At 48.2% G+C, this 25,824-nt stretch overlaps 1 protein-coding gene across 4 annotated transcripts in view; it reads right to left on the bottom strand.

Moving 5' to 3' along the window:
• The window catches only part of LOC137650106 (dnaJ homolog subfamily C member 27-like), a 156,193-nt gene that overhangs the window by 129,908 nt on the left and 461 nt on the right, over positions 1-25,824 (bottom strand). For 2 of the 4 annotated variants that reach the window (XM_068383224.1, XM_068383225.1), the window contains exon 2: positions 23,660-23,763. The exons of the other annotated variants lie outside the window; for them this stretch is intronic. The gene's annotated coding sequence lies outside the window, so the exon portion shown is untranslated. The remainder of the gene's footprint in view (positions 1-23,659; positions 23,764-25,824) is intronic. 4 annotated transcript variants of the gene reach the window in all.

Below are 25,824 nucleotides of genomic sequence, written 5' to 3'. Positions count from 1 at the left end.
GACCGGCTGGAAGAGGCAAGCTCGGAGAGCTGGCCCTCGACCTTATCCCTGGCACTCTTAACCCCTTGGGACCAAGGCAAAGCCGCACTGGCCTTAGAGGGTTTTTGAGTACCAAAGACTCGGTCCAGGACCGTGTCCTTGCCCTCACGAGGAGGAATCTCTGGATCCGAGAACCCATTGAGATTCCTCATAAGGGTCAGAACCTGCCAGAACGCATGCTCTGACTCCTGAAGCTCTCCTCCTGAAGGGCTGGCAGCGAAGTCTCCAGTTCCCAAGGGCTCTTCTCGGGGGGACTCGTGGACGTTCTCCGAGGGCTTGGCTGGCTCTGGTCTAATCCTTGAGGAGGACTTCGGAATCGTCTTGGAGTCCTTCGACTCCCTCCTGGGAGGGATACAGGACTCCAGCAGTGATGGTGGGAGGCTTTTCTCCATCCCTACCCGAGAAGACTTCTCTGCCTGAGGTGAGGTGGCGTTTCCCTCATTGGTGCGATGGGGGAACGCCTCACCTCACGGGACTCTCGAGGACGGGAAATCTTCGTCCGAAGGGGAGGGAGAGAAAGTCTGGGGGGGGAGGAGGCCTTCCTCAAAGACTTCCGAGGAGTCAACTTTGCCCTTGGAGAAGTTACCACGTCCGCTACTCCTCTCTTCCTCTTCAGGGGAGTCGAAACTGCCACTGATTTGTGTCCTAGTTCAGAGAGAACAGGCTTAAAAGCCTGTACGACCGCTCTGACAAGGGACCCAAACCAGGACTGCCGACTGACAGCTGCGCTGTCAGATACTCCCTCTGGAGTGAAGGGGATCGTTCGATCCCTAGGAGGAGTTACCAAAGCAGGGTCAGCCTGAAAAGAAGAAGGCAAGTTCCTGGACCTATCCAGAGTTCTCCCTCCCTCCGGCGAGCGCGCTGTTCTGCGCTTGCGGGAGGGGGAGAGCGATGGCGATGACCTGGCCTCGCGTCGTCCTGCAGCCTCGCGCTGGCGCTCACGCGACGGGATTTTACTTAAATCGCACTCGGGCGATTGCTCGCGCGTGCTCGGGCGATTGCGCACATAGGCGATGGCGAGGGCGCGCTTGGGCGAGCGATGGAGCGCAGGCAAGGGCGCGCGTTGGCGAGCGATGACGTGCAGATGAGGGCGTGCCTGAGCGATCGATGGCGTGCAGGGGAGCGTTCTGGTGACAGCAGCGGGCACGCAGCAAGCTGAATAAGCGCTCGCGCGCGCGAAGGCAATTGTTCGCGCGCGGGTGCACAGGATCACGCTGAACCCATGAGGGCGATAACGTTGGCCGCACGCACAGGAGAAATATCCCTTGCGGGCGGGCTCGCATGAGGGTGCACATCAGAAACAGCAACAGGAGGGCGCGCGATGGAGACTGCGCGCGATGGTGCGTAGGTGAAGGATGGCGCGCTGGCGAGCAGGAGAAGAGATTATCTTCCCCTTTGCGCCCAGATCCGAAGATCGTGGGCACGCAGGAGATCGTTGGCGCGCAGGCGAGTGCTGGCGCGTAGGAGAGCGCTGGCGCGCAGGCGAGCGCTGGTGCGCAGGAGATCGTGAGCGTACATCAGGATGAGGGCGCGCAACGGCGCGCTGGCGGGCAGGAGAGCGCTGACGCGCAGGTGAGCGCTGGCGGACAGGTGAGCGCTGGCGCGCTTTAACAGGATCTGGAGCTGGTGAGCGCTTGCGCTCAGGTGATACCTGGCGCGTAAGGGACTTAGTCACAATGTGAGAAAGTTCCTTGTGCCCCAAAGGGACCGATGCCCGTTTGAAAACAGGGTTCGTAGGCGGCCACAGCGCATCAGCGGCCAGGAACGGCGACGGCAGGTCAGCAGGTCTGGCGGGTGGAAGGTCGGCGTGTCCTTTGTAAGGACGACCTTCCACCAAAGGAGATCGCGAACGATCTGCGGAGAGGTCCAGGGATGTAGCTGGCAGGGTCGGTGAACGACGACGAGGTTCCTCTGTGGCGGACTGCGGGGATGACGAGCCGAAGAGGCGCCTCCTAACACCCTTGTGAGGCGAAGGAAGTCCTCTACGCCGAAGAGGAAGGGGGGCTTTGCGGCTTATATGCCCTCTGGGGGCCGTGGGGTCAGCAGGCTGACCAGCAGTCCTCCGAAGAGGAGTCTCTGTCAGTGAACTCCCCCGAGGGAGAGAATCACCTGCAGGCGAGACCGTTGGACTTAGTTCCTCCCTCGAAGGATGTTCGGAGGGGGGAGCTAAGCCTTCAGCTACATCAGGAGCAGAGGTTTGATACAACTCATCAGAAGCCTCTGCCACAACAACGTCGACGATAGACAGAGGATCGACCTCTGCTAAAGTCGGCGATTGTTTGACAGCTGCTCCCAATTTGATCATGTCAAACAAGGCTTCCTTGGAGGGTGAACCCTCAAGCCCCAAGGAAGCCCAAAGCTGCAACAAATCATGATTAGTTATATTGACATCAGAAATAATATCCTCCCCCGGGGGAGGAGGAGGAGCTGCCTCGCCATGGGAGGCAACTCCCTCTCCCAAACCCCGAGATCGGTCAACAGAACTGCGACCTACCCTACCACTCGACAGTTTCTTGGAAGAAACCGATCGAGTGGGAGCTTCGGAGGAGGTTTGGGGCACGGAAGAAGAGCCCTTGGGATTATCTCCTTTCAAAGAAATCTTCGAAGGAGAAATATCCCGCTTGGACTTCTTCTTCTGGCGCCGGGAAAACCTCTCCCACTGGGAGGTAGACCACTCCCTACACTCACCACATACGTTACTCTTATCACACCGTTGGCCCCTACAGTAAGGACACAAGGTGTGTGGGTCCGTTTCGACCGCCAACATATAAGTTCCACAAGGGCGGTCATGTAAACCGGGACACTTACGCATCGCAGAGGCCAACTTCACAAACACTCTGTCAAAGAAATAGCAAACAAAAGATCAGTTAAATGGCTGTCAGAGAAGGCGAGGGTGACAGCGGACACGTCCGTCTAGCACCCGAGCCGTGAGCAAAGTGAGCTCAGCACAGGTGTGTGTGCGCGCGTGTGTGTGGGGGGGGGGGGGGGGGGGCTAGCAAGCTACCCTCCCTACTCCCCCGCTAACTAGCAGTGGGGTAATAAACCCTCATTAAAATTCTAATGGCTTGTCATTTCAGCTACGCCGAAAGTAATTACCCTTATTAAATAACGTGGTTTTTATTTCAGTTACGGAACAAAAAACGTTTAACGAGGTGCCAACAATCATTCCAGTTGTTATCAGTGGTAGCGCAGAGAAGCATTGTCGACCCTCTCACTCATACCTTCTTCACTTTGATTGCAGATGGGACTTGACCATGTATGATGGGAGGTCTCCTTAGAGACCGGAGAACTCGAACCATGTTCTGAGAGGGAGGTCCCAACTACGACTGGGGAAAGGCAAGTTTGTAAGTCCGCATGAATTAGGAAAGATCTAGCGATGAGGAGATGTCCCTTCCTTTCAGTTTGAAGGCGAGGCTCAAGGTTGAGTGATCGTCTTTACCTGCCAAACTGAAAAAGGGGATCTTTTCCTCCTGCAAAAGCTTGAGGATTCCGCTATTGTTGCAATAGAGGTATCGAGTGGAGAGATAAGCTTTCCCATGACACCAACCACAGAAGACGTTATACTTTGCCTGGTAGACTGATGCTGAGGAATTCCTCCGATATCCAGACAACCTCTTTGCAACTTATTGGGAAAAACTTCTCTGAGAGAGGAGGTGCTGGGTATTCTCCAGGCGTGCAATCATAGCAAAGCTATAGCTTGTGGTAGATGTTGAAGTGTGGTTGTCTGTGAGGTGGAGAGGGTTCTCTTGGAGGCTCCGTCAGGAGCTGCAGAAGGTTCGGAAACCATTCCACGTACAGTAATGCCATAGCGAAGCTATAAGAGACCTTGAAAGGCTGACGATGATCTAGCCTTGTTGAGTACCGGTACCCTTCTCATCAGACAAAACAGGTACGAGACGTAAACGTCGTTGTACCCACTGTTGTTGGCATGCCTCTTGGCAGAGAGCCTTGGGGTCTAGGACTGGGGACCAGCGGAAGCCTGAGGTTCAGTGGTGTTGCGAACAGATCCACAGTTGGTGAACCTCATAAAGTCAGGACAATTTAGGCTACAAGGTGATCCAAAGACCATTCGATACACCTTATCTGAGATGCTGTGCTCAGAGCGTCTGTGAGCACATTCCTCCTGTCCGGAATGAAGCAGGCTGATAGTGGTACCGAGCGGACTTCGGCCCATCTTAGTACTTATACTGTTAGATGGGATAAGACTGCATGCAAGTTCCTTCTTGTTTGTTGATGTGAGCCACTACGGGGTGTTGTCGCTCATCACACCACTGAGTGGCCCGTCAGGAACTGATGAGACTGTTGAAAGCCCGGAAAGTTGGTCTTCATCTCTTAAGAGATTTAAGTGAAGGTGTTTTCAGACTCTGTCCATAGGCCTAAGGTCGTGTGGTCCCTCCTCCCTTCTTTTCATGTGTCTAAGCACAGCATCAAGTCCAGGGGGGTGAAGGATGAGAAAGTTACACCCCTCCGTAAATTCTCGACTGTCACCCATCCCTTGAGGTCTGTCTAATCCTCTGGTCCCATGGAGACCAGAATGTCCGGGGAATCGAAGGCCTGATTCCAATCAGACTCAAGCCGCCACTGGAGAGAACAAATTAAGAGGCCGCCGTTGGAAACTAGACGGGCCAGAGATGATAGGTGTCCAAGAAGACATAGCCACTCTGGGATGGGAGTTCTTCTCGTCTTAAGAAATGATCCTGTGACCTTTCTAAGCCTTGTTATCCTGTCTTTGATGAGAAAGTTTTTGGGGAGACTGGTGTCTAGAATCCTTCCTAGACATACCAGTCTTCTGAGAGGGAAGTAGGGAAGACTTCCCAAGGTTTACCATGATCACCAGATCTTGGTAAAAAACTTCATAAGTTTCATTGCTGATGTAAGGTTGCCACTGAGTCTGCTAGGATCTGTCAGGTGCTGTGGAAAGACCGATGCACGGTGCCCTGAACTAATATTTCTTGTTGTCTAGACTGAATCGCCAATACTTCCTTGAAGATGGATGGTTTGGGACTTGGAAGTATACGTCCTTTAGGTCCAGCGTGCACATGAAGACCTGTGGTCTTACCCCTTGTCCCAACTTCTCCAGCATGGTGTGGACATCAGCTCAAATGGACAGCTACTTGCTGATCCTTTCGCGTAGGAGTTTGTTGACGCTGGGGTCTTGACTCGTGGAGGAAAAGATGGGACGCAATACCCTGTGTAAGGATTCTACCCTAGGAGAGAACTCCTTTAACAGATAGAAGTTGGTAAGGCAACGCTTGACCCTACCATACACCCTGACGGGGTTGATGCTATTCCGTAGAACAGCATTGTTTTGGCGAACGTTAACCTATGGTCAAACGGCTGGGTATCGTGGCTACTGTGCAGTTGGAGAGTGATTGCGAGTAATCACCTGTAGACAAGCCGCTGATGGGAGCTCTCGATCGCCTGCTGATAACTTTAGTGGATCGGTGTGATGGCAAACAGCGAGAAGTGTGTTGTTTGCCTTCCGATCTAGGGAACAACGGGCAAAGGTTGGCTAGAGAGTTTGAGTGACGATCTGCTTGTGAAAGGCGAACTGCCAATGATCGATGAATCGGCAACCTGTGAGCCGAAGATGGTATCTGACAGGCAGACGAAGGCTGTCTGGTCAGTCGGTCAAGGAAGGCTGGCAATCAAAGAGTAAGCAATCAGCTTGGAGCACACTGAGAAACAGCAAAATGGTTTAATGATCGCTAGTTGGTGATCAGCGAGCCATTGACAATCAGCGCTCGGAGCTCTGAAAGGAAGCTTGGAGAGCTGACGATCGAGAACCTTATGGTTGGAGAAAGGTTCGACGATTGGAGTGTTGAGCTAATGATCGGTGAATGGCGATCTAGTGATTGGAAAAGAAAGATGCCCAAGGGCTCCAACAGGGAAAAATACTGTAACCCAGTGAGGAAAGGAAATAAGGAAATAAATAAGCGATGAAAGAAAATTAACGATAAATTATTGTAAAACTATGATATTCGTAGATAATTTGTGCTTTTCCTAACCATACAAACCTTAGTTATTTATCAGGGGTTATACTTTTGGCAGAGCTGAAATAACGAGCCATTAAAATTTAGAAAGGGTTAACTACCCACACTGCTAGTTAGTGGGGGTAGGGGGGGGGGGGGGGGGGGGTAGCTTGCTACCACTCCGGTTCACACACCTGTGATTTAGTCACTTTGCTTGGAGGTGGGACTTCAAGGGGGATAGGGATGGCGGGCAAGTTTGTATAAATAGCTAAGGTTTGCATAGTTAGGAAAAATACAAATTATCTACGAATGTCATGTTTTTACAATAATTTATCGTTAGTTTTCTTTCATCGCTTATCTATTTCCTGGAATACAAACCACGCTATTTAATAGGGGTGACTTACCCATTAGGAAGGGTGGATGTTCCTGCCAATCTGGCTTTTGGCTTTGCCCGGGGTCTTCTTATCTGAGTATGTTAGTACTCAAAAATAAGGAGCCCTTGCCCTCGCTAAAACCTTGCTATGCAAGGTCCATGGCCTACGCAAGCTGTGTGTTGAGACGTGCAGAAGTGTGACTGTCTAGGTAAAGTTATTCCGAGTCTATGTAGGAAAAACCTGATGTAACCAAGACTTTCCCAATACCACCTCGCCAGGGTATGGGGATGCAACAGTATTAGCTTAATACTAGGTACACAAGGGAGCATGGTTTACCTGCAGTGGTTTGAGGTCAGCTTATGAAGAGAACCCAGGATGCTGCTTTCCCCACGAGAGGGTAGGATGAAGAAAAGAATAAGAGCCAGTCAAATCTTTTCATTCACGCAGACTAAAACCGGGTAACAGTGCTCTCAACCTTCTGCTACTTGTCCAATAAGGAGCTTGAGGTATACAACCAGCTGTTGTGCAGCCACCACCGGACCGACAGAGATTGTATCGAGTTCCTGTGGGTCCCGTCTTGCAGGAGAAAGGTTGTGAAAGTCACCTGGAGCATTCACATCCTTTCTTGTAAAACCTACGTCACAGAGTAATCTGATAAGAAGGACCAGGGGCATAGGTATGCTCCTGACACTGTGAGTCATCATGTCGAGATGATGTTTCGGTGATCCTCCTCTAGTCTCTCCCAGTGCTGATGACAAGAGAAGGGACCCGGGTGGGCTGTTGCCGTTTTCTTTAGGTAAAGTCTCATACCTTACCCTGGGTACAGTAACGGATGATCTGGATCGTCCGTTACCGAGTGGAGACTTGTGTAGGATCCGTCACCTCTGGAGATTGTGTCTGGCGACATACTCAGGGACGAAACTGAACATTGTCTTTCGCCCTTCTCAATAATGGGCGATGTCGAAAGAGAGACCATGAAATTCCTTGACTCATATGGTTGCTGTCAGAGTGTGTAGGAACATTGTGTTCTTAAATCAGGAGAAAATTTGTTGCCTGGTGAAGTGGAACATAAGGAGGTCTCTTTAGGGATCGGAGAATTTGAACCATGTTCCGAGAGGAAGGTCTCAATTCCGACTGGGGAAAGACAAATTGTAAGTCCATATGAGTTAGGAAAAGTCTATCCCTTTCTTTCAGTTTGAAGGTGAAGGATCAAGGTTGAGTGATCATCTTTACCTGTCGAAACTGAATAGGGGGTCTTTCCCTCTTGTACATACTCGAGGATTTCGCTATTACTGTAATCGAGGTATCGAGTGGAGACACACACTTTCACATGACACCAACCACACAAGACGTTATACTGCCTGGTAGACTGATGCTGAGGAATTCCTCAGATATCTAGACAACCTTTTCACAAAAGAGGTATTGGGTAGTCTCCAGGCGTACAATCATAGCAAAGCTATAGCTTGTGGTAGGTGTCGAAGTGGGTTGTCTGTGATTTGGAGAGGGCTCTCTTGGAGACACTATCAGGAGCTGCAAAAGGTTTGGAAACCGTTCTGCACAATGCCATAGCAGAGTTTGGAGAGTCCTTGAGAGGTTGACCGATGTTCTAGCCTTCTTGAGTGCCCTTCTCCAGATAAAACAGGGACGAGACATAAACGTCATTGTTGTACCCACCGGTGTTGCCAGAGAGCCTTGGGGTCTAGGGCTGGGGAGCAACGGCAGCCTGAGATTCAGGAGCGTGGCGAACAGATCCCTAGTTGGAGGACCCCATAAAGTCGGGACTTTGTCGGCTACAAGGTGATCCAAAGACCATTCGGTATACCTTATCTGATATGCTGTGCACAGATTGTCAGCGAGCACGTTCTTCTAGTCTGGAATGAAGCGGGCTGATAGTGGTACCGAACAGACTTTGGCTCATCTTGGTGTTTATACTGTTAGATGGGAAGAGGCTACGAGCAAGTTCCTTCTTGCTTGTCGATGTGAGTCTCTATGTGGTGTGTGGTGTGTCATCCATCACATCACTGAGTGGTCTGTTAGGAACCGATGAGGCTGCTGAAGGACCGGAAAGTTGGCCTTCATCTCTCAAGAGATTTAAGTGAAGGTACTTTCGGATTCTGTCCAGAGGGCTGAGGTCGTGTGGTGCAACACTATGGTCCATTCTCTCTTCTTTTGATGTGTTCTAAGCACAACCTCAAGTCCGAGGGGTGGGGAAGGATGAGAAGGTTATGCTGCTCTGTAGATTCTCGACTGACACACATCCCTTGAGGTTTGTCCAAATTTCTGGTCCCATGAGAGTCAGAATGTTTGGGGGATCGAGGGTCTGATTCCAGTCCGACTCAAGTCCCTTTGGAATGGGGGTCTTTCTTGTTTCGAGAAGGTTTTGTGGAGATCCTTGCGGATCCTTTTGCATGGAAGATTATCAACGCTGGAGTCTTGACTCGTGTCGTAAAGGATCAGGCGCGATACCCAGTGTAAGAATTCTTCTCTGAGAGAGAATTCCTTTAACTAACATTAGGAAGGCAACGCTTAGCCTTACCATGCGCCCTGAAGGGATTGATACTATTCCTTAGAATAGAATAAATGTGGCGAATGTTAATCAATGGTTAACCGTTGGGTATCGTGGTTACTGTGAAGTTGGAGTGTGCTCGCAAGTAGTTCCCTGTCGACAAGCCGTTGATGAGGGTTGTCGAACGTTTGCCGATCACTTTAGTGTGATGGCGAATGGCCAGTAGCGAGAAGTATGTTGTATACCTTCTGATCTAGGAAACTAAAAGGAAGAGGTTGGCTAGTAAGTTCGAGTCACGAACTGCTGGCGAATTGCCGATGACCGATGAATCGGTGGTCTGTAAGCCAATGGTGATTTAGATCAGCAAGCTGATTATGGTCCACCCCTGGTTGGTCAGAGATGAGCAAGCTGAAGATGGGCTGGTCAGAGATCAGCAAGCTGAGTTCAATGATCAAAGAAAGATGAGCTGCCCATTGGTGATCTAGTGATCAGCAAGCTGATGACTGGTTATTGACTAGCAATCGGTGATTGGAAACGCTAGCAATCGGAGATCGTTAGTCATTGGAGGGACTAGAGGTCAAAGATCAGCATTGAGCTAGCAATTGGTGATCTGGTGATTGGCGACCTAGCGATCAGTAAACCGTGAACTAGCCATCGGCAAACAGTGATCTAGAGATCAGACTGTTGATGCTTTCCTGTTTGCTGACGGTGGTCTGTCAAGGAAAAAAGAAACTTCAGAAGAGACAAGAACCTAGGATTCCCCGTTTCGATTCCCCTTGTAAGATGGAATCTTCGGGATCTTAAATCCTTCTGTGAAACCTTATTTCTCTTTTCCCGGTGGCAATGTCATGTGTTTGCAAGGAGGAATGGGGCAATGGTTAATGTCCAAAAAGTTTTATTCCTTTTTAATGCCAATTGCGCGAGTGTGTAGGAGAGTACTGGAGAGATAGCCTGGAGAGCAGGGGCTGGCTCTTAGGCAAGAGCTGGTGCATTGGATCTGCGAGCCCTGACTCTTTGGGAAGAGCTGCCGCATTGCATGCGCCTGCACAAGATCGTTGGCGCGGGTGCGCGTGGAAGGCCATCAGGCGCTCGCGCGGGAGACCATTGGTGTGGAATACCATTGGCGTGGAATACCATTGACGCGGGTGGAAGGCCGTCGGCGTGCGCGGAAGACTGTCGGTGCGCGCGGAAGACTGTTGGCGCGCGTGCATGCGGAATACTGTCGGCGCCCGTGCGCCGAGGACTGTCAGCGCGCGTGCGCTGAGGACTGTCGGCGCGCGTGCGCTGAGGACTGTCGGCGCGCGTGCGCTGAGGACTGTCGGCGCACGTGCGCTGAGGACTGTCGGCGCGCGTGCGTGGTAGATTGTTGGCACGCTCGTGCGTGCGTGGTAGACTGTTGGCACGCTCGCGCGCGCGTGCGTGGTAGACTGTTGGCACGCTCGCGCGCGTAGCATCAGTGCTCGCGCATGCAGTAAATCATTGGCACGCCCGCATGCGGAAGAGCATTGGCGCTCGCACGCGCGGAAAATCATTGACGCGCGCACGTTAGACTGTTGGCGCACGTGCGCGAAGGTAGCACTAGTAGGTTAGCAAGTCAGCTGACAGGACGACCAGAAACTGGGATGAGCCCTATGGAAGGGCAAACATCCTTGATGGAGACCGTAAAGGTCCACGGAAGAGTCCAGGACCGAAGTCCAAGGACTGACAGCGGTGTAAAGTTTGCGTTGGTAGATCGGTAGGTCAGCTGGCAGGACGATCAGGAACTGGGATGTGCCCTTTGGAAGGGCGAGCATCCACCGTTGGGGACCGTAAAAAGGTCCGCGTTAGAGTCCAGGACCGAAGTCCAAAGGATGTGTGGGTAGATCGGCAGGTCAGCTGGTAGGACAATCAGAGACTGGGATGTGCCCTTTGGAAGGGCGAACATCCACTGATGGCAACCGTGAAAGGTCCATAGAAAAGTTCAGGACCGAAGTCCACAGACTAAACTGCAGCGTAAGGTTGCGCTGGTAGTTCTGCTGGTAGGATGATCAGGAACTGATGAGCAGCGTGATCCTCCAAAGAGGTGTCTCTATGAGTGGCCTCTCTCGCGGACGAGAGAGGTGAACACTTCGTAGAAGAGACTTGAAGACGCCCATGAGGGCCGGAGGATCAGCAAGATGACCTTTAACAGTAGCGATCCTCCGAAGTGGAGTCTCTATGAGAGGTCTCTTTCGCGAACGAGAGGGGTAAACACTTCGTAGAAGAGACTAGAAGACGTCCATGATGACGCTCATTGAGGGCCGGTGGATCAGCAAGCTGACCTTTAACAGTAGCGATCCTACGAAGAGGAGTCTCTATGAGTGGCCTCTCTCGCGAAGACAGGCTTGAAAGCCTTAGTTACGGCTCTGATCAGTGCATACCCCTCTGGATGTTTCCCTTCTCCCACAGTGCGCGGTGGTATGCGCTTGCGGGGAGGGGAATGAGGCGACGGCGACCTTGCCGTACGTAGTTAAGCAGTCTCGCACGCGGAAGGATATTGACACTCGCACAAGGGAGAATAACGGGGGCTTGCGCGAGGGAGAATATCAGGGGCTCGCGCGAGGGAGAATATCAGGGGCTCGTGCGAGGGAGAATATCAGGGGCTCGTGCGAGGGAGAATATCAGGGGCTCGCGCGAGGGAGAATATCAGGGGCTCGCGTGAGGGAGAATATTGGGGCCCGCGCGAGGGAGACTGTTGGCGCGCAGGATTAACACGTTGAGTGCACGGGCGCGCGGGAGAGAGTTCGCGCACATCTATGCCGGCCGTAGGGCGCACGCGCGCAGGAGAAAGATCCATAGCGTGTGGGCACACAATTGAATCATGTGGGATGCGCGGTAGCGTGGGAGAATGTTAGTGTGCATCCTTTGGAGAGGATGGGCGAGTGTGTGCAGGGCGTGCGCGCGTATCCTTGCGAATGCGCGCGGGAGAAGGCTGGCGCGCAGGTGAGCGGCGGCGGCGCGTTGGTACTGGTTGGTGCGTGGGAGAAGCCAGCATTGCTGACTTCCCAGAAGTACTGCTTTCAGTAGATCGTTGGCGCGCAGGTTTTACCTGGCGCGTATGATGATGTGCAGCATGGCGAGCAGGAGAGTTTGATGTTGGGGGCGTATGCGCGGGCAGGAGACTGTTGGCGGGCGGGAGAGCGCCATTGCGTAAGAGGTTGATGGCGCATGTGGTTTGCGCGCTGGTGAGTGTTGGCGCACAGCTGGGCGCGGGCGCGTAGGAGAACGTTGGCGCATAAGCGCAGGGCGCATTGGCGCAAGCAGGACCTGGCACGCAGGAGAACGTGGATGCATATGTGCATGAGGGCGCGCATAGCGCGTGATGGAGCTATGCTCCTGTTGGAGCGTATGCGCATGTTGGCGCATACGCCCTTGATGCCCTGTGTTGTTTAGTGATGGGGCCTGACGAGCTACTAAAGATCGTTCGTCAGGTCTCGTTGGCGCGCAACAGCGTGCTTTGGTGGAGCCTTGTTAGGCCCATGTAGAAACGGCGATGGCAGGTCTGTCGGATGGAAGGTCAACGTGTCCTTTAAAAGGACGACCTTCCACCGAAGGAGATCTACCGAACGATATGCAGAAAGGTCCAGGACAAATGCAGGAACAGTGATGGATGATTGGTCTCGAGGCTCCTCTGCGGTGGACTGCATTGAAGATGTTAAACCAAAGAGACGCATCCTCACCACAGGTGAAGGAAGGCCTCTATGGTGAAGAGGAAGGCAAGCCTTCCAACGCATGCACCCTCTGGGGGCCATAGGATCAGCAAGCTGACTTTCTGCAGTCCTCCGAAGAGGAGTCTCTGTAAGTGAACTCCCCCGAGGGGGAGAAACACTAGCAAGAGAGACTGATGATGGACTTAGTTTCTCCCTCGTAGGTTGAACAGGAACGGGAGAAACTAAGCCGTCAGCTACTGTAGAGTTTGGAGTGGAAGAGGTGATGGGTGATACCGCACTGGATACCTCTGACACCAGAACGTCGACAAGAGACAGAGGATCAACTTCTGACGGTGACGACGATTGCTTGACAGCGGCACTCAATCGGATGTAGTCAAACAAAATCACCTTGGAGGGCGAACCCGTAAGCCCCAAGGAGGACCAAAGCTGGAAAAGGGAGGTTAGTGACATAACCTCTCCCGGGGGGAGAGGTGGAGCTGCTTCGCTAGGGGAAGCAACGGCATCTATCGAGTCCCGAAGTTGGTTAACAATGCATTGGTCTACGCTACCACTCAACGGTCGGTGCTATTATAGTATGCTATCTACTGCCGATTTTGCTATCTACCACCCCTTTCTGAAATTTTGGAATTGGTTTATTATGATATTTTAATTATAAAATAAATTTTTGAATATACTTACCCGGTGAATATATAATAGCTGACGTCTCGGACGGCTCGACAGATACCAAAAAACTCGCGAGCGATCGCCATGAAGGTTGCGGGTGTGACCACCAGAGCCGACTATCGGCCAGATACCGCATATACTTGTCAAGTTCTCCAGTTCTTCTCAGTCCGCTGGGTCTCTATCGGGGAGGAAGGGAGGGCCTTTAATTTATATATTCACCGGGTAAGTCTATTCAAAAATTTATTTTATAATCAAAATATCATTTTTAAATATTAAACTTAGCCGGTGAATATATAATAGCTGATTCACACCCATGGTGGTGGGTAGAGACCAGTATTAATGCAATAAAGGCGTATATGCTCATGAGTTTTTGACAATTATATCATAAAAAAAAAAAAACCCACTTAAATATAGGTACCTGGTAAGGAAGCTGACTCTGACGATTACTCTGCCTTATTAGTCCGCTTTCCTCACGAAGCCCAGCCATCCTCTCAGGATGCTGAAAGACTCCCAGGAGCTGTTATATCCAGGGCGACCACCCATACAACAGGACCTCATCAATACCCTTAATCTGGGCGCTCTCAAGAAACGACATTTGACCACCCGCCAAATCAAAAAGGATGCGAAAGACTTCCCAGTCTTCCGTACAACCCAAGACAAGATTAAAAACATTTCAAGAGAAGATTAAAAGGATATTGGGATTAAGGGAATGTAGTGGTAGAACCCTCACCCACTACTGCACTCGCTGCAACGAATGGACTCAGGGTGTAGCAGTCCTCATAAAGAGTCTGGACGTCTTTTAAGTAAAATGAAGCGAACACCGACTTGCTCCTCCAAAAGGTCGTGTCCATAATACTTCGCAGAGACCTGTTTTGCTTAAAAGCCACCGAAGTTGCTATCGCTCTCACTTCGTGCGTCTTGACCTTAAGTAAACAACGATCTTTCTCACTTAAATGAGAATGTGCCTCCCGGATTAAAAATCTAACAAAGTACAATAAAGCATTTTTAGACATGGGCAATGAGGGCTTCTTAACGGAGCACCATAAGGCCTCAGACCCACCTCGTAAAGGTCTAGTACGAGCTAAATAAAACTTAAGAGCTCTAACTGGGCACAGTACTCTTTCAACCTCGTTGCCTACGATTTCTGACAGGCAAGGTTTATCAAAAGATTTAGGCCAAGGACGAGAAGGCAGTTCATTCTTGGCCAAAAAACCAAGTTGAAGCGAACATGTGGCTTTATCTGTAGAGAAGCCGATGTTTTTACTAAAGGCATGGATCTCACTGACCCTTTTAGCCGAAGCCAAGCACAGTGAACCCTCGCTACTTCGCGGTTCGACCATCGCGGATTCACCACTTCGCGGATTTTTTCCATAACCCATATATATACAGTAATATATATATATATATATATATATATATATATATATATATATATATATATATATATATATGTATGCATGTATTTATGTATAAATGTATGTATGTATATATGTAGGTATGTATATGTGTATACATATATATATATATATATATATATATATATATATATATATATATATATATATATATATATATATATATATATATATCTAAAGTAGGAAGATGTGATGTAGTTCTAAGGGAAAAGTATGGGAAATATGTCTAGGTAATAAGCAAAGCTCTACCTCCAGTTTGTTTCTTCATTATGATCAGAGATAAACGTAAACAAAACATTGGTTGCCATTATTTATCGTGCTTTTTAGCGTGTTTAGGAAACGCATGATATAAAATCGCCTTTAATATTTGTGCCTGTTTTAGTTTAGGGTACTGTAGTACATGCATTAAGTGTTCTGTACATTAAAGGGTAGTTTGTTAACAGTACTACGTACAAGGGAAGGTTTTAAAAGTCTGAATATACATGTTGAATAAATAGGTAAATATGGTGTCACTACTTCGCGGATTTTCACCTATCGCGGCCGCGTCTGGAACCTATCTACCGCGATAAACGAGGGTTCACTGCACACCAAAAAAAGCGTCTTTAGGGTGAGATCCTTCAGGGAGGCTGAATGCAATGGCTCAAACCTGTCGGACATTAGGAACCTTAGGACCACGTCTAAGTTCCAAGCAGGAGTTGACATACGACGCTCCTTAGAGGTCTCGAAGGACTTAAGGAGATCTTGGAGATCTTTATTATTTGACAGATCCAAGCCTCTATGTCTGAACACAGAAGCCAACATGCTCCTGTAGCCCTTAATAGTGGGAGCAGAGAGGGAGCGAACATTTCTCAGATGCAGGAGAAAGTCTGCAATTTGGGCTATAGAGGTACTGGAAGAGGAAATAGAGGATGACTTGCACCAATCTCTAAAGACCTCCCACTTCGACTGGTAGACCTTGATAGTAGATGATCTCCTAGCCCTCGCGATCGCTCTGGCTGCCTCCTTCGAAAATCCTCGAGCTCTTAAGAGTCTTTCGATAGTCTGAAGGCAGTCAGACGAAGCGCGGGGAGGCTTTGATGAAGACTCCTTACGTGGGGCTGCCGTAAGAGATCCATCCTTAAAGGTAGACTCCTTGGAACGTCTACCAGCCATTGAAGTACCTCTGTGAACCACTCTCTCGCGGGCCAGAGGGGAGCAACCAACGTCAACCTTGTCCCTTCGTGAGACGCGAACTTCTGCAGAACCCTGTTGATGATCTTGAACGGCGGGAATGCGTAAGCGTCCAGGTGAGACCAGTCCAGCAGAAAGGCATCTAGCCTATGTGGGCTGCCTCTGGATCTGGGACTGGAGAGCAATAGGTAGGGAGCCTTTTGGTCAAAGAGGTCGCAAAGAGGTCTATGGTGGGCTGACCCCAAGTCATCCAAAGACTCTTGCACACGTCCTTGTGGAGGGTCCATTCTGTGGGGATCACCTGACCTCTCCGACTGAGACAGTCCGCCAAGACGTTCAATTTCCCCTGGACGAACCTTGTCAAAAGTGAGATGCCTCGATCTTTTGACCAGATGAGGAGGTCCCTTGCGATGACGAACAGTGTGTGGGAGTGAGTGCCTCCTTGCTTGGAGATGTACGCCAAGGCTGTGGTGTTGTCCGCATTCACTTCTACCACTTTGTTTCGGAGAAGACTCTCGAAACTCGTCAAGGCCAAGCGAACAGCCAACAGCTCCTTGCAGTTGATGTGAAGGCTCCTCTGATCTGACGTTCAAAGACCCGAACATTCCAGACCGTCCAGAGTCGCTCCCCAACCCAAATCCGACGCGTCTGAGAATAACACGTGGTTTGGGTTCTTGACCGCCAGGGACAGACCCTCTCGAAGACTTATGTTGCTGTCCCACCAGTTCAGGCACGTCTTTACTGGCTCGGAGATCGGGATTGAAAAAGCTTCCAAAGTCTTGCTCTTGTCCCAATGGGAGTCTAGATGGAACTGGAGAGGGCGAAGGTGAAGTCTCCCTAGCGAGATAAATTGTTCCAGGGATGACAGAGTCCCTAGGAGGCTCATCCAACTTATCACTGAGCAACGGTCTTTTCTCAGCATGAGGCGGACTTTGAGCAAGGCTTGATCTATCCTGGTGGCAGACGGAAAAGCTAGACTGCGAATCTCCATCCCCAAAAAGAGAATCGTTTGGGAGGGATTCAGCTGAGACTTCTCTAAGTTCACTAACAGTCCCAACTCCTTTGCAAGATCCAACGTCCATTGAAGGTCCTGCAGACAGCGATGACGGGACGACGCTCTGAGCAGCCAGTCGTCCAGGTACAGGGAGGCTCGAATCCCCGATAAATGAAGAAATTTTGCCACATTTCTCATGAGCCTCGTAAAAACAAGAGGAGCAGGGCTGAGGCCGAAGCACAGTGCTCGGAATTGGTACACCACATTCCTGTATACAAACCTCAGATACGGTTGAGAATCCGGGTGTATAGGAATGTGGAAGTACGCATCCTGCAGGTCGAGAGAGACCATCCAGTCTCCCTCTCTGACCGCTGCTAGGACGGACTTCGTGGTCTCCATCGTAAATTTTGTTTTGACAACAAAAACGTTGAGCGCACTGACATCCAGCACTGGCCTCCAACCTCCTGTATGCTTTGGGACTAGGAAGAGACGGTTGTAAAATCCCGGTGATTGAAGGTCCGAGACTTTCACCACCGCTCCCTTCTCTAGCAACTGAGACACCTGCAGTTGTAGTGCCTGTCTCCTTGACTCCTCTCGATACCTGGGAGAGAGGTCTATAGGAACTGTTACCAGAGGAGGTCTTCGTACAAAAGGTATTTTGTACCCCTCCTTGAGCAACAACACAGACTCTCGGTCTGCACCCCTCTTCTCCCAGGCCTGCCAGAAGTTGTTCAGTCTGGCCCCTACCGCTGTCTGAGGACGTGGGCAGTCAGACTCTGCCACGGGAGGACTTGGATCCTCTCCTCTTGCCTCTTTTACTGTCGGCACGAGCGCCTCCCTTACTGGGGGCTCTGCCACGAAAGGGCGGGATAAACCTAGTAGCTGGGGTATCGAGCTTGGGTCTTACGACAAAAGACGATGAAGGAGCAGACTTGCGCGCCGACGTAGCCATCAGGTCGTGGGTATCCTTCTGCACCAGAGAAGCCGCAATATCCTTAATCAACTGCTGAGGAAACAAGGCAGATGACAACGGGGCAAAGAGAAGCTCCGACCTTTGGCAGGGAGTTACTCCTGCCGAAAGGAACGAGCAAAGAGTCTCCCTCTTCTTAAGGACTCCTGCCGTAAAGGTAGCGGCGAGCTCATTAGAGCCATCACGGATAGCTTTGTCCATGCAGGACATAATAAGCACGGAAACATCACGGTCGGCCGAAGAGATCTTCCTGCTCAAGGCTCCCAGCGACCAATCCAAGAAGTTAAAAACTTTGAAGGCCCTGTAAACCCCTTTGAGGAGATGATCAAGGTCCGAAGAGGACCAGTAAACTTTAGAGCGTCTCATGGCCAGGCGACGGGGAGAGTCTACGAGGCTTGAGAAGTCTCCCTGGGCAGAGGCAGGAACTCCCAAGCCGAGAACTTCTCCCGTGTCATACCAGACGCTCGCTCTAGAAGCCAGTTTAAAAGGGGGGAAAGCAAAGGCTGTCTTCCCCAAACTCCTCCTGGTGACCAACCAATCGCCTAGCAAACGCAAAGCTCTCTTCGAAGAGCGAGAGAGCACTAGCTTAGTAAACGACGGCGTCGAAGTAGCTAGGCCTAGCGTAAACTCTGACGGAAACAGCTCCTTAAAAATCAGCATGATCTTTTTAAAGTCCATAGAGGGCTGAGCAGCTTTAGGCTCCTCTCCGTCTGACAAAGTCCCCAAAGGAATATCAGTTGGAAGGGGATCAGCGACTTCCTCATCCGACAACTGCCGAGTCTCATGAAAAGGAGAGACCTGCCGAGGCGGCAACGCTTGACAGGCAATGTCAACAAGCAAAGGAGCAGCAGTAGCAGAAGAGGAAGCGACGTCACGCCGCTGCTGAAAGGACTGAAATCCTTGTGACTGACCAACAACAACAGCTGAAGTTGATTGACGCTCGACGTCACGTCGGAACTGCATTGACTGCATAGACTGAGCAGGCAAAACAACCTCCGACTGCGGTGACTGACGCTCAACGTCACGTCGAGGCAACGGAGCCGGTCGGCGAACGTCAGTGCGGGGCTGCGGCGGCAGCAGCTGAACGTCAGTACGAGACTGCAGCAAGGGGGGATCCACGTCACGTGACTGACGTGAAAGACTACTGACATCACGTTTCAAAGTACTAGAAACGTCAGCACTAACGTCAAACGGACGAGTAAATACTCGTTTGGGCGGCTGACGGCCAGAGTCTCGTTCAGCGTAATGGCGACTCGAAAGCAAAGGATCATCGCGAACCTGCTCAACGTCATACTCTTCCATAAGGGAGGCAAGCTTAGACTGCATGTCCCGCAGGACAACCCACTTCGCATCAACGGGAGTCGGAACGGGCCGTGACGTCGGTAACGTCTACGTTGGCAAAACATTGCCTCTACCGCGACCCTCGGACCCCGTGTTACGCTTGCGCTTAATAGGCGAACAGTCTTCCGACGACTGCAAAAGGTCAGAGCTGTCCCAATGGCTACAGCCAGGACGCTGGACCTGTCCTGAAGGGACTGACTTTCGCTTCAAGGGTCTAGAAACCTTGCGCCAAGGTTTCTTGTGCGATAAGTCTTCGGAGGACGAGGAGAACACAGTCTCACCCGTCTTATGGTAAGGGCGATCTTGACGAGAAACGTCCGATACCAAAGAGGGAACGTCTGTACGTTGGTTAACGCCTCTCGTCCCCTTAAGTCCTACGACATTACTTCTCCCTGGTGCAGGGGAGCCTGAAAGAGGTCTCGGACTAGGGGAGCGACAAGCACGAACAGACGAACCCTCGGTCGCAACACTAAATACACTTTGCGCACTTATCACTTTATCACTACGATTTTCTGTTTTACCACTCTGACACTTCAACAACTTAACATCTGACATGAGTTGGTTACGGTCCGATGCTAAGGACTCAACTTTTTCGCCTAAAGCTTGAATCGCAAGAAACATATCCCGCATGGACGGTTCATGAGTGCTAGTAGGGGGTTCAGGAACAACTACTACAGGGGAAGGATTAGGTTCAGGGGCATGGGAGGAGGAAAATTCCAAAGACCTAGAGGAGCTTCTCCTCACCCTCTCTCTCTCCAGCTTACGAGTATATTTGTCATATTCAAGCCAGTCGAATTCCGACAAGACCACGCACTCATCAAACCGATCTCCTAATTGGCAGGATTTACCCCGGCAATTAGAACAAACGGTATGTGGGTCGATAGAGACCTTGGGAAGACGTTTGTTGCAATCCCTCGCACACTTGCGATATTTAGGTTCAGGGATAGGAGAAGGGTCAGCCATATTGAACAATCAGAGAAAATCCAAGTCAAAACCAAAGTCATCAACAATAAACACTAGCCAAAAAAAAAGGGTTTCAAGAGTTTAATTGAAGAAAAAACACCCGTCACAGCGAAAGCCCATAAACAACCAAAATAAAGTACTTCACCAAAAAGGTCGAAAACTCAAGGTCATCAGCGAGCGGAACCAACTTGTCGACAAGACCGACAGAGAAGAACTGGAGAACTTGACAAGTATATGCTGTATCTGGCCGATAGTCGGCGCTGGTGGTCACACCCGCAACCTTCATGGCGATCGCTCGCGAGTTTTTTGGTATCTGTCGAGCCATCCGAGACGTCAGCTATTATATATTCACCGGCTAAGTTTAATATTTAAAAATTTTGTTTATGAGACCCCAATTAACACTACTTTACAATTAACTGGGAAATCACCTAATACTGTCACTGATTGGTTTAATGTGTCTGGAAGTGTGTAGTGTGGTGGTTTCAATTGGAAAGTTCTGAGAAAAGGCGACGATGTATTTCCTGCTTTCATGAATGATGTAAGATATGTTTACAAGCAGTAGTAGAATAAATTTTTGATTGAATATTTTTCATAGATTATTTTCTTTCAATTTTGTAATATTTGATTTTTCATTTGATTAACTTGTAACATTGTTGTATGATGAGCTTTGAATAATTTGTAATAAAAGCTTCCCTACAAACTGCTTATAATTATGCACCCATGTTGTCCTGCCAAAAAATGATATTAAACTATCATTAAAGTCCAATTAGGATAACATACTGGTGGTAAGTAATCTGTTTAATAATCCTCATTAAAAACAGGAGGATTAACATTGACGGTAGATAACATACTTTGTGGTAGATACCATACTATAGGAGAATTTCGGCGGTAGATAGCATACTATAATAGAAATTCGACGGTAGATAGCATACTATAATAGCACCCAACGGTCTCTCGAAAGAGACCGACCGAGTGGGAGCTTCGGAGGAGGTTTGGGCAACGGAAGAAGAGGCCTTGGGTTTTTCTCCTTTCGAAGCAACCTTCGAAGGAGTTATATCCCGTTTGGACTTCTTCTTCCGTCATCGCGAAAACCTTTCCCACTGGGAGGTAGACCACTCCCTACACTCACTACACTTGTTGCTATCACACCGTTGGCCCCTACAAGAAGGACAAAGGGCGTGAGGATCAGTCTCGACCGCTGACATGAATGTTCCACAAGGGCAGTCGGGAAACCCAGGCCAGGTGCGCATGATCACAGAGGCCAACTTCACATATACAGAACTAGAAAAAGAAAAGACAAAAGCAATTAAATGGCTGCCAAATGACGGCGATGAGAGCGGACACGTTCGACCACCATCCGAGCCGAGAGCAAAGTGAGCTCAAGCACAGGTGTGTGAGAGGGGGGGTAGCAAGCTACCCTCCCCTACCCCAGCTAAAAATTAATGGCTCGTCATTTCAGCTACGCCGAAAGTAATACCCCTATTAAATAGCGTGGTTTGTATTCCAGTTACGGAACAAACCTGATTTACCTACAGTGAACAACGAAACCTTACGGTTCCCTCCTAACTAAACCTAAGGGTAGAATGTAGTTTGTTGGGGCAGGCATAAACTTTCTTATCATTATTACTATTCCTTGCTAGGCTACAACCCTAGTTGGAAAAGCAGGATGCTATAGGCCCAGGGGCACCAACAGGGAAAATAGCGCAGCCAGGAAGGGAAACAAGGAAAAATAAAATATTTTAAGAAAAGTAACAACATATACACTATAAAAACTTTAAAAAAACAAAAGGAACAGAAATAAGATATAACAGTGTGCCCGAGTATACCCACAAGCAAGGGAACTCTAGCCCAAGACAGTGGAAGACCATGGTACAGAGGCTATGGCCCTACCCAAGACTAAGGAACAATGGTTTGATCTTGGAATGTCCTTCTCCTAAAAGAGCTGCATAGCATAGCTAAAGTCTTTTTTACCCGTATCAAGAGGAAAGAAGCCATTAAACAACTACAGTGCAGTAGTTAACCCCTTGAGTGAAGAAAAATTGTTTGATAATCTCAGTGATGTCAGGTGCATGAGGTAAGAGGCAAGTATGAAATGAGTAGGACAGGCTATTCAGTGCATGTGAAGGGAAAGGTAAAATGAGCCGTAACCAGAATGAAGGATCCAATGTACTACTGTCAGGCCAGTCAAAGGACCCAATAACTCTCTAGCAGTAGTATCTCAATGGGTGTCTGGTGCCCTAGCCAACTTACTACCTTGTCAAATCAATTTTCTTTAGCGGGAAAATGTTGCTGTTTACCTTGGTCTGAAATACAATATGAATCTAGTCTTACAATTTACGAAATGATATGATTTAGGGTTAATTTGCCAGAAGGGAAGAAGGTTGGGTAGCAAACACAGAGTTAAGACTTAGTCTCAGTGTAAGCTAAGGATACGGCAGTCTACAGGGGTCTCATGGAGGGGGGGGGGGGCTACACCACCTAATAGGCAAGTATAGATAAGGATAAGGTTCCTAGGTTAGTTTAGGTGAGGAACCTTAGAATATGTGGTATTTTTGTATTTACTTCCCTTTAAAAATGTGGTTTTTCAGGCATGACTTTTGAAATTTGAAACCCAGTCTTTCCCAGCCAGCTACTAAAGGTCCATGGTAAAGTTTTACTGTATTACAGATTCTCATTTCAAACAGAAAATATATGTTTTCCTGTAGTAAATAATGTGATTTGACCGAATTTGACCTTCATTTCAACTGCAAACCAACAGAACAACTAATTCGACTAACTTTAAGTAGCCAAACTGGTTGCTGTTATTACGGATGAAATGAAGGTGAAAACCGGTTAAATCACGTTATTTTCTACAAGAAAACATATATTTTCTGTTAAAATGTTTCAATATAATGCCTTTTATTATATACATTTTGTTAAAATTTTTAAATGTAATGACTTGTTAAAATTCCGTGTCACTTCACTCACGTATGTACTGCGAACGATAACATTAGCAACGTTACCAATGATACACAGCGTTACCAACGCTACGGTGACATTGCTAACGTTAGCAATGCTACGGTAATATTATCGTGTATTTTAAAGAATTTTTCCAAATACCCTTTACACAATATATAAAAAGGTACAAAAAGGGTACAGAACCTAACAAACCCACCTAACCTAACCTAGACGTTCACAGGTCACAAACCCAATATAGTGTCTTTTGTTATATATATCATGTTAATCCGTGTCACTTCGCTAACGTTACGATAACGTTAGCACACTATATTTAATGATGGTTCTTGTTCTGCCACTGGCTCGCTTCGCTCGCATGAAAATAAAACATCAAACTCGTATGAACTGGCAAGAGGTAATGTTGAGCTGCGCACGCTAACATTCGCAATGTTACGCTAACATTAGCAACATTAAATATAATGGTTCTTGTTCCACCACTGGCTTGCTTACGATCACAGGAAAATAAAACATCAAGCTCATATGCACTGGCAAGGGGTAATGTTGAGCTTCGCACTCTAACAAAATATAGTAAAATTAGAACATTAAAATTAAAGAAATTAATGACTTACTTTAATGACCGTGACGACGAAACTTGTGGGTCACGGGGGTGTTGTGACTGTGAGTCTGTGACGTCTTAATTTCTTTGCCTTAGTTTAGTACTGCACTTGGAACACTGTAAAAGTTGGTATATTACATTATGAGATTTAAGAAAATTATCAACACTGGAATTCACCGAAATACTTTCAAGTATGAATTACTGAAGTCGTTACAATTTTCTAAAACTTCCATCGTAAAATACGCAAAAAGACGTCACTTGAACTAACAAAGACCTGACTTGGACAAAGGTTTCCACGGAAAAGGGTTTGTTGGAAGGTGGGGGTAGGGAAATATTAAACCCCCTGTGCAAACTTTCCATACGTATGGGTTCGTGATTGGTTAACGGAAAAGCAACGGAGTCTAGAGAGTAAACATGAATGAACCAGAATGGGTAACTTGTCCAGAGGAAGTATTTATGTGAAATATGGGAGTGACAAGGTAATAACAAAATGTATAAAAGTAATATAGAGAGATAAAATGGAGTGTATGATAAATAACATTTGATGTGAATATAAAATTAGGTGATTTTATAAGGTACAGTATTGGATAATAAAACGACTAATACTGGGGACAAACGTAGTATGTATACGAGGTTATTACATAAAAGGGATAGTAATAGTTGTACTGGTTCAAGTCATATACCTGAATAAACGTGTGAAGTCGAATAGTTAAATTTGACGGATAGAGAAGAAGAAATCCTATTGGTGGAGGTGGAGCCTATACGTGGGGAGGGGGGGGGGAAGATTATGCGCAGAAAGCCGAAGCCTGCTATGTACAAACGAACGAACGAGAGCGACTACAACCGACAATAGAATCGCAGAAAATGAATGAAAAACACTGCTAATGTTAGCATGTTACGCTAACATTGGCTAACATTGCCACAGCTCTACTTCACACGCTGGCAGTTCTGGTTACCGTATTTTTTCATGAGACATAGCCTTTGCAACGACGCCTCCAAAGTTTATCCAGTTATACTGTTTTGTCTTTTCTTCCTTTTATTATACATCCAAGAAGGTAATGTATAGAGAAGAAAAGGCTTGTTTTACCATTATATATCGTTCCCCCAGTATGTTTTCCCCACCCAAAACCCCGAGTTCCCACTGGGAGTCCCCCATTACCAAAGGATATAGATATTTATATATATATTTTTGAAACTATTAATTTGTGACGGGAACAAGTGTCATTTTCGGAGCAGAATTTTTTCTATAGAAAAAAAGAGTTTTTTTTCCTAGGTTACATTGCCCTGTAATACAGTACAATAATACCCCAAATCTATAACACAGTAGCCTTATTTATCAGGGGAAGCACTCCCACTCTACTTGTCTACATCTAAAGCATCGTGTTTCATCTCATCAGACACCTTAGTATCTGAAAAATACACAGGTTTCGTTGGACCAAGAGGAAATCAAGTAAATCAATTTTCTATGTGAAAAATGTTTGCTTATGTGAAAAGTGGCAATTATTGATGTCTTTTGAAACAAACAGTTTTGTGGTAATAAAAATAAACACCAAGTCTTATCTATGAAAAGAAATGGGGAAAATATACTTCATGAAAGTCTAGAAACCACAGGATAAGTTTGGAACATTTGGTTATGTCTTACCTAGTGGAGGCAAAGGCACAAAGTTCTTTAAAATTTGAAAATAAAACACTGACATTGTATGTTTTTTCCAATCAATTACAGAATTGAAATTATTGACCTGCAAACTTGCCATATACTACTCTTAAATAATTGCATTATAAGGCTGAAAAGTTACACCAAATTAATGTGAATAACTTTTGGCTGGTCATATCCAAGGTTAGAGGCAAGTCCTAAACTTATTTTGAGTTTTCCAGTTTTGAATGAAGGTATAATATTACCCTGTTCAGTTAAATAAGCTCAAAGTTTGCTGTGGCCTGATTGGTAACGTCTCTGCCTGGTGTTTGCCAGTTGGGGGTTCGAGTCCCGCTCAGACTTGTTAGTGCCATTAGTGTCTGCAACCTTAGCATCCTTGTGAGCTAAGGTTGGGGGGTTTGGGGGAGCCTATGGCTCTATCTGCTGAGTTATCAGCAGCCACTGCCAGGCCCTCCCTGGTCCTAGCTTGGGCGCTGATCATATAATACATGGTCAGTCTCCAGGCCTTTGACCTGACTGCTAGG

Source organism: Palaemon carinicauda, chromosome 11 (assembly GCF_036898095.1).
Source record: "Palaemon carinicauda isolate YSFRI2023 chromosome 11, ASM3689809v2, whole genome shotgun sequence".
Lineage (NCBI taxonomy): Eukaryota > Metazoa > Arthropoda > Malacostraca > Decapoda > Palaemonidae > Palaemon > Palaemon carinicauda.
This window is presented reverse-complemented; position numbering and strand designations above follow the sequence as displayed.